Here is a 9,929-nt window from a genome sequence, read left to right on the forward strand (position 1 = left end):
CGAAGTTGTTTTAAACGGACAAGTGTAGAACATTGCTTTGTGGCGGATGTTTGGCCACCGTAGTTGCTGAATCCGAGGGAGCGTAATAATTAGTTCCACAGTGTGCTAGCCTGTGTGACAACAGTTATAATTGTTGGTCCATATTTAAATCTCCACATCAGCAAACTGTTTCGTTGGATTCTGGGCACAAGATTAATTACTGACGAGACTTGGCAGCTTTTAGCATGCCTAATGTATGTGTTTTAGTGGAGCCTTCCACCTTTTGGCTCTGAGTGCTATGCGACTTAACTTCTGAGGTCATCAGTGGCCTAGAACTGAGAACTAACTAAACCTAACTAACCTAAGGACATCACACACATCCATGCCCGAGGCAGGATTCGAACCTGCGACCGTAGCAGTCGCGCGGTTCCGGACTGAGCGCCTAGAACCGCTAGACCACCGCGGCCGGCTCGACCGTTGTGGGCGCTCGGCTCCATACTGTAGCGCCTAGAACCGTATGGCCACTCCAGCCAGCCCTTCCACCTATCGACCGTATGTTTGTGTTAAATAATAAATGTAGCCATTAACTCGCCAGTTTGAACTGAGAGCTTTGTCATGATTTCGGGAAACGCATTAAAACTTGGAATTGTCTCACAGACCGACCATTATACCGTCAAAGTGATGTCATATTCCGCAAATAATTCACTTGGCTAAGTTACATTGAAAACGTAATTAGTATAAGCTTTTATTGCAGCCATTGCTTGTCTAGAATGTCTCCATATGGTTGATTAAGACATTTTGATTATGTTATTTATGAAACTAGTACATCGTTTGCTACTGGTTACTGTGCCATGAATTTCTTTCACTGGAAGCCTGGTATACATCCGTTATTGTTGTGGTCTTCAGTCCAGAGACTGGTTTGATGCAGCTCTCCATGCTACTCTATCCTGTGCAAGCTTCTTCATCTCCCAGTACCTACTGCAACCTACCTCCTTCTGAATCTGCTTAGTGTATTCATCTCTTGGTCTCCCTCTACGATTTTTACCCTCCACACTGCCCTCCAGTACTAAATTGGTTATCCCTTGATGCCTCAGAACATGTCCTGCCAACCGATCCTTTCTAGTCAAACTGTGCCACAAATTTCTCGTCTCCCCAATTCTGTTCAATACCTCCTCATTAGTTATGTGGTCTACCCATCTAATCTTCAGCATTCTTCTGTAGCAACACATTTGAAAGCTTCTATTCTCTTCTTGTCTAAACTACTGATCGTCCAAGTTTCACTTCCATACATGGCTATACTCCAAACAAATACTTGCAGAAACGACTTCCTCACATTTGAATCTATACCAGAAGTTAATAAATTTCTCTTCTTCAGAAATGCTTTCCTTGCCATTGCGAATCTGCATTTTATATCCTCTCTACTTCAACCATCAACTGTTATTTTGCTCTTTTCCTAATCTTATTCCCTCTGAATCACCATATTTAATTCAACTACATTTCATTATTGTCGTTTTGCTTTTGTTGTTGTTCATATTATATCCTCCTTTCAAGACACTGTGCATTCCGTTCGACTCCAGTAGCAGGCCCTTTGCTGCCTCTGACAGAATTACAATGACATCGACGATCCTCAAAATTTGTATTTCTAGTCCATGGATTTTGATTCCTACTCCGAATTTTTCTTTTGTTTCCCTTACTGCTTTCTCAATATACAGATTGAATAACATCGGGGATAGGCTACAACCCTGTCTCACTCCTTTCCGAAGCATTGCTTCCCTTTCCTGCCTGTCAATTCATATAGCTGCCATCGGGTATCTGTACAAATTGTAAATAGCCTTTCGCTATTCTATCCCTTCCACCTTCAGAATTTGAAAGAGAGTATTCCAGTCAACATTGTCATACGCTTTCCTTTCCTTAATCTATCTTCTAAGATAAGTTGTAGGGTTAGTATTGCCTCACGTTTTCCAACATATCGACGGAATCCAAACTTATTTTCCCCGAGGTCGCCTAGTAGTTGTGTTTCCATTCGTCTGTAAATTATTCTTGTTAGTATTTTGCAGCCGTGACTTATTAAACTGTTAGGTCGGTAATCATCACATCTGTCAACAACTTCTTTCTGTGGGATTGGAATTATTGGATTCTTCTTGCAGTCTGAGGGTATTTCGCCTGTCTCATACATCTTGCTCAGCAGATGGTAGAGCCTTGTCAGGTTTGTCTCTCTCCCAAGGTTATCAGTAGTTCTATTTGAAGGTTGTCTACACATGGTGCCTTGTTTCGACGTAGATCTTTTAGTGCTCTTTCAGACTCTTCACGTAGTATCATATCTCCCATATTATCTTCATCTACATGCTCTTCCATTTCCTGAATATTGTCCTCAAGTGTATTGCCCTTGTATAGACCCTGTACATAGTCCTTCCACCTTTCTACTTTCCGTTCTTTGCTTCAAACTGGCTTTCGATCTGAGGTCTTGATATTCATACAACTGGTTCTCTTTTCTCCAAAGGTCTCTTTAATTATCCTGTAGGCAGCATCTATCTTATCCCTAGTGATATATGTCTCTACATCCTTACATTTCTCCTCTAGGTACCCTTGCTTAGCCGTTTTGCACTTCTTGCCGACATCATTTTTGAGACATTATATTCCTTTTTGCCTGCGTCTTTACTGCATTTTTATATTTTCTCCTTTCATCAGTTAAATTCAATATTTCTTCTGTTACCCAATGATTTCTTCTAGCCCTCGTCTTTTTACCTACTCGATCCTGTGCTGCCTTTACTATTTCATCTCTGAAAGCTACCCACTCTTCATCTACTGTATTTCTTTCCCCTATTCATGTCAATCGTTTCCTAATGCTCTACCTGAAACTCTCTACAACCTCTGGTTCTGTCAGTTTACCCAGGTCCCATCTCCTTAAATTCCCACCTTTTTGCAGTCTCTTCAGTTTAAATCTACAGTTCATAGCCGATAGATTGCGGTCAGAGTCCACATCTGCCCCTGGAAATGTCTTACAATTTAAAACCTCGTTCGTAAATCTCTGTCTTACCATTATATAATCTATCTGAGACCTTCCAGTATCTCCACGCCTCTTCCTTGTATACGACGTTCTTTCATGATTCTTGAACCAAGTGTTAGCTATGATTAAGTTATGCTCTGTGCTAAATTCTACCAGGTGGCTTCCTCTTTCATTCCTTTCCCCCATTCCATATTCACCTACTACTTTTCCTTCTCTTCCTTTTCGTACTATCGAATTCCAGTCACCCATGACTATCAAATTTTCGTCTTCCTTCACTATCTAGATAATTTCTTTTATCTCATCATACATTTCATCAATCTCTTCAACCTCTGCAGAGCTAGTTGGCATAAAAACTATATCTAACATTAACCTATCCATTTCCCTTTTTAAATTTTCTAACCTACCTGCCCAATTAAGGGATCTGACACTCCACGCTCCGATCCGTAGAACGGCAGTTTTCATTCTCTTGATAACGATGGCCTCATAAGTTGTCCCCATCTGGAGATCTAAATGGGGGACTATTTTACCTCCGTAATATTTTACCCAAGAGGACGCCATCATCATTTAACCATACAATAATGCTGCATGCCCTTGGGAAGAATTATGGTTGTAGTTCCCTTGTTTTCATATACATTTGATTTCACTTAATGATTCCTTCGTTTTTTGACTAATAATTTCATTCTGTCTGAATTTAACTAAATGCCTGTCTCGGTGTAAAGTTGGAAGCAACCTGTGCTGTTGCTCTGTAAAGTATGAGTAATCTTGCTAGATGACCTCAGAGAAATTAGTATCTTTAAATTTTGTTTGATGAATTCGTATTGTGTGCTAGATTGTTTCATTTGGCCACCCACTCCTTACCCATCCAACCGAGTTCCCTGCTGCCTGCCGGCCGCGGTGGTCTCGCGGTTCTAGGCGCGCAGTCCGGAACCGTCCGACTGCTACGGTCGCAGGTTCGAATCCTGCCTCTGGCATGGATGTTTGTGATGTCCTTAGGTTAGTTAGGTTTAAGTAGTTCTAAGTTCTAGGGGACTAATGACCACAGCAGTTGAGTCCCATAGTGCTCAGAGCCATTTGAACCATTTTGAACCCTGCTGCCTGAAGTATTGTATGCAAGGGATAAACCGAATGAGGTAGCACTGTCTTTAACCGACTGGCCTGATATTCGGGAGGGTGGATGGTCCACTCTCATTCTTCCACCCTAATTTAGATTTTCGTGGTATCCGTAAATCATCTTAGGTAAATGCTAGGTTTATTCCTACTATGAGGCCACGGCTAACTACTTGTCACACTTTTTCCATTCTACGTCTATAAGCCTCTAATGTCTCTATCAGTGAATTTCGTTCACTTGTCGTTCTTAAATTGTAATACCAAGACGTGTCCGATATGCCTGTAAAAAGTGATCTACTAATAAAAAAAACTACTACTACTGCTACTAGCATTACTACTACAACAATTACACACAAATGCTAAAGTACTCTTACATACCTGGACAATACATGCATGGCAGAGTGATCACGAGTGTTCTGGACACAGTGTAACATATTCGTCTGGACTTATTACCTCATTCGTTCCTCAGTTTATCAACATTCAGAGGTACACTTTTCAGTCCTTCCTTGCCTTCTACAGATAATGGTCGACCTATCGTAGTCGCTACGTAGCACGCCATACAGCTATAACTGCTGTTACCAAAATCATACCCAGGATCTGAGCTAAGGGGCAATTGCTACTAAATTTGTGGATGGGGAATGTGTGGAGAAAGCGATCACAATTTATTAGGCAAGAAACTAAAAAATTATGAAAAACAGTTTATCAGTGCCACATTTTCGTAGTAGGTACCTACTAAAATAAATAACTCCCTCATAACCTCCTTGCCATGTGGAGCCGACCCTCAACCGTGTGAATCTCTGCTATAGCGATTCTGGTTACTTCTTCAAAATGGGAACAAACCCAGTACAGGTGCAATAGATTTATTTCTATTTTAATCTGGTCCTGAGTTATTAAGTCCGTATCTAATCATTTAATGACTGGAGCCAGACTTCAGTGAAGTGTGGAAACAGAGATCTGCAAAAATGCAGATGCCGGCCGGTGTGGCCGTGCGGTTCTAGGCGCTTCAGTCTGGAACCCCGTGACCACTACGGTCGCAGGTTCGAATCCTGCCTCGGGCATGGATGTGTGTGATGTCCTTAGGTTAGTTAGGTATAAGTAGTTCTAAGTTCTAGGGGACTGATGACCTCAGATGTTAAGTCCCCTGAGCCATTTGAACCATTTTGAAAAATGAAGATAATCGAAATTAGTTACAGACCTATTAGAGTCCTTCAATTCTTTTCAAAACTCTATGAGAGTGTGGCTCGGATACAATACTGATTTGTGTGACTGACCACAACTTCTTAACAGCCGCCCAGTTTGTCTTTCGCAAAAATTTCTGTATAGAGGAAACACTACTGAATCTCAGAAACTGAACGATTGCCGAGGTAAGCAAAATTAAAGATCTCGCTGTATATTTCGTGAAGTTGCCAAAGTTTTTGACTGTGAGGGCCACAAAGTTCTACAGAGAAATCAATTAGATGTAGAATTAAATGGCATCCTTTCTCCATAGGTGGAGTCTGACCTACTAACAGAAATCATAGGGTATCGCCGGAATGAAACTGACCTCGGAATGGGGGAAAATGGCGTGCGAGGTCCCATAAAGACATCGGTAAAAGGCACACTCTTGTTGTTAATCCTCATAAAACTATGTCGCCTTCCAGCGACTTTGAAGTGAGGTTTCAGACAAGTAATAATTACCTGCTGCCAACAGAAGTATGCATTTCAGATCTTAAACTAAATTAAACGAAGAGTGTATAAAATTCCTATTGCTTCGTGCGTCAAAGAGAATTCTTTAGTCCTATATGAGAATTTTAACCTGTGCAAATTTTTTAAAGACGAAAGCGAGTTAGCTGAACCAGGGATGTGGTTAGTAAAGGTGGGCCGAAGGAGAGTCTTGTTTTATTAGTAGGGAAAGTAATGATTTTACTCAGAAGAGTTTAGTAATAGTCGGAGGGAAAAGAACTATAGCACGCAGGCAGTGCAAGTAGTTTGAGCACCCAGGGACTAAGGAAAAGGTAAAGTAGCCAGCAAAGTAACACAGCAGCACTGTCGCATTAAAATACAAAAATGTGTGGAGAGACCATTATTCGTTTCGAAATTATTGACAGAGAGGTAAGAAGACAGAAGGAAAGCGAAAAGGTCCAAGAACTCAAATTTCACCTGTGTATCGACGGAAACGATATAAGATTATCAAGAAGAAGTGTGGAGACAAGGGAAGTACGAGAAGGAACCAATAGTTATTACAGAACACGGGTATACGTTACACTAAGAGAGAATGTGTACGAAATAAAAGAGTTATTTCGTCTGAGAAATAGAGTGAGACTTTGAACTACAGCAATGGTGCAGACTTTGATATAAAACTTGAGTGTGTACCGACTTGGTGGCTGAGCGAATGGGAAGTAATAAACTGATTAAGTATTGCACAAATTATTTAATGTCAGGACCAAAACACACGTTCTCAAAAGTGTGACATCAAATAAAGTGACGCCATCCAACTTGAGTGACGGACTGTAAATTTTACGGCAACATGTGTTAACGAAACTGAACTTCTACAGACACCGTGTCATGTAGACGATGTTGTTGATATGAGAAGAGATAAAAAACATTAAGAGGCGTCCGATGAGGGGAGCGCAGGAGACATGCAAATTGGTCTCCCCATTCGCTCTAGTGACTGGGATATGTGGCATCGTGTACGTCACGTAGTTGCACACGTAAGGCTGCAGGCGCTCCAAATAGTCGTCGTTTCGAACAGCTACTGTTGTGCACAACGTCGTTGAGCAAACTTCTGGAGTCAGCCTGCACATAAACTGAACATCCAGCTTTCCTCCATGTTGTTACTTAGTTTAGTGAAAACATATATGAACCCAGAGCATCTGAATTTCTTCCTGCTGGCAAACAGATGTTACGTACATTACCACTCTGTAGAAGTGTTCCAGCAACTGTCGCCTGAAACGTCCTGGCAGATCAAAACTATGTGCCGGACCAAGACTCGAACTCGGGAACTTTGCCTTTCGCGGGAAAGTGCTCTGGCAGGAAGTTTCATCTTAGGCACACTCTGGTGCGGAGTGAAAGCCTCTACGTCTACATCTACATACATACTCCGCAATCCCCCATACGGTGCGTGGTGGAGGGTACCTCGTACCACAACTAGCATCTTCTCTCCCCGATTCACTCCCAAACAGAACGAGGGAAAAATGACTGCCTATGTGCCTCTGTACGAGCCCTAATCTCTCTTATCCCATCTTTGTGGTCTTTCCGCGAAATGTAAGTTGGCGGCAGTAAAATTGTACTGCAGTGAGCCTCAAATGCTGGTTCTCTAAATTTCCTCAGTAGCGATTCACGAAAAGAACGCTTCCTTCCCTCTAGAGACTCCTACCCGTGTTCCTGAAGCATTTCCGTAACACTCGCGTGATGATCAAACTCACCAGTAACAAATATAGCAACCCGTCTCTGAATTGCTTCTATGTCCTCCCTCAATCCGACCTGACAGAGATCCCAAACGCTCGAACAGTACTCAAGAATAGGTCGTATTAGTGTTTTATAAGCGGTCTCGTTTACAGATGAACCACATCTTCCCAAAATTCTACCAATGAACCGAAGACGACTATCCGCCTTCCCCACAACTGCCGTTACGTGCTTGTCCCACTTCATTGCGGAAGCCTCACCTGCTTCAGTTGTCATTTAGATCCGACAAGTATGCATCAAAAGCAACATTCGTTCTGAAACCACTTCAAAACCATGCAACTCGGGACAATAATAGCTACTGCTAGTAGCACCATTATTTCCATTGTGCTGTAAGAATCAGTATTTACCAAAGATCATAGCTGACAGGAGACAATGCAGGAGTTCATAATAAGAGCTGTCACGCTACAGGCAGAGGAAAATAGTTTGGAAAAGAGAAAAACAGCTCGGTCTCACTTTACTTTTTCCCCGTTTTCATACCCGCCGCTTTTAAGTGTGGACAACACTGAGAACAGGAGATTGAGGGAAGTTACACGCACAGTATATACTTTACGTTGTGGAAGGAGTACGTGGAGACTCACCAGACACGTCGGGCGCCGCGGCAGCCAGTGCAGTGGTGGTCGGCAGCGAGACTCGCCTCTTGTCATGGACTGGTCTGCCGCCTCCCACCCACTCTGTCCGCAGTTTTCCTCGAGACCCCCTCCCTCCCCCCATTCCTTCCCCCTCCCCCCTCCGCACCGCCAACGATAACCCTTGCATAGGTCTGACATTCGAGTATTTTTCCCGTCTCATCTTAGTCGAAGCACTAAGAAATCTTGCTCTTACGCAAACCCAGTAAGTGAATTCAAGTCGCGTATTGTGTCATCCAGTGGCCATACTGGCATCGTAATGCAAAGTGATGCATTCGGTATTTCTAAAATGTTTCACCGCGAAATGCGGTCCCTCCTTTCAATCATCGCACGAACACCAAAACTGCAGAGACTGAGGTAAGCGATCGCGGAACAGAGTGGCTGGAACCTCTGACTAGCAGAAAGCCACGTGTGCCACATCAGATGCTGTTCGTTCCCAGCCTCTGTCCACTCCATTCCCCGGCAGCGACGTACTTGCACACCACGAGGTGTTCATTTCAGTGGCCTTTCCCTCTCCTTCTCCGAGATACGCAACCCGGACAGACCATTACTCGCCCTCTGGAGGCGCCTCGCACTTGCTGTCAGCACTGCGTCCAGCCATGACAGTGATCTCGTTCCAGCGATGCGCCCTACAATTGATGACTACATTTGTAGAGCTACAAAATTGAGAAGATCTTGACTGCTTACTTTCACTCGCTCTTCCTAACGGTCCTTGGCCTTTTCTATATCCTTCCTGTTGGACGTGAAGGGGTTCGCACCTGAAAGTGTACAAAACTGTCGATAATTTTGTGATTGAGGGGGAAACCACACGAGGAAGCTGTTTGACACCGAATTTTCGAGATTCTTTTGGGGTAGGAAGATTTAATTAGAATTTTAAGCAATTTTTATACCACTTAATTCATATTTCGAACACTTTTTGTGAATTTTTTTCAATAATTTCAGCCAAAATTAACAACGTTAGGCTGTGATGTCCGCTGAAGGTTGTGAGTATAGTTCTCCAATTGCGTGCAGTGCAGCCATTCCGATTTTCATCTGAAATAAAAAAAGTTTTTGATTTTACATTAATAGCTTATTTTCTAAGAATATGAAGCTCAGTGCAGATGAAAATAATGAATATTAAAATGTCTGCAGGCTTTGGAACAACTTACTTCGATTTTCAGGATTGTTTTTCTCTAATTAAGCAAAGAAAAATACCCTTAAAACCATGATATCATCTCACACGGTGGTTCAAATATTTCCTAATTTTATAAATAATCATACTATCAAATTTCATAATGATCGGTTCTGTACATTTTGAGTTAGACTGCACGCAAATGTAGAAAACGTCATTTCGAGATAAGCGCGTTTGAAAAATAAATACTCGCAAACTAGAAATTCAAGGAAGTTAACAATAATGTAAAATTCTTTCCGATCAATCTGCAATTCCAGCAGCATATAATAACCCTTTCTCTTCCTCGTACGCTTCGTTTTGCGCTAGCAGCAGTACTTTCCTAGTTTTCCGACCTTCTTTCGATTCCAATCAACTAAGTGTAAAATACGATGACCCGATAAAAATGCACCTATTCTGTTACTTGAGATATGTGCGTGAATAATGTACTGATGGAAAGAGAAAACACTCAAGTTTTACATGGTTCCCGCGAGGTAGCAGTCATGTACGCCCACTTCAGTACTAGTAAAGACAACAGAGAGCGTTTTGTGTTGTACGTTTTGTGCAGTGCGGGACGATAATAGCTGTTCACCGTACTCGGTATGGTGTGGATGCTCCA

The 9,929-nt window shown here is 42.4% G+C and overlaps 1 protein-coding gene across 2 annotated transcripts in view; it reads right to left on the minus strand.

Annotated features, from left to right (window-relative positions):
* LOC126427052 (poly [ADP-ribose] polymerase tankyrase-1-like) overlaps positions 1 to 8,195 on the minus strand; it is a 117,486-nt gene extending 109,291 nt beyond the window's left edge. For both annotated transcript variants that reach the window (XM_050089231.1, XM_050089230.1), the window contains exon 1: positions 8,116 to 8,195. The gene's annotated coding sequence lies outside the window, so the exon portion shown is untranslated. The remainder of the gene's footprint in view (positions 1 to 8,115) is intronic.
* Between the last annotated feature and the right edge of the window lie 1,734 nt (positions 8,196 to 9,929).

Source organism: Schistocerca serialis, chromosome 11, assembly GCF_023864345.2.
Source record: "Schistocerca serialis cubense isolate TAMUIC-IGC-003099 chromosome 11, iqSchSeri2.2, whole genome shotgun sequence".
NCBI lineage: Eukaryota > Metazoa > Arthropoda > Insecta > Orthoptera > Acrididae > Schistocerca > Schistocerca serialis.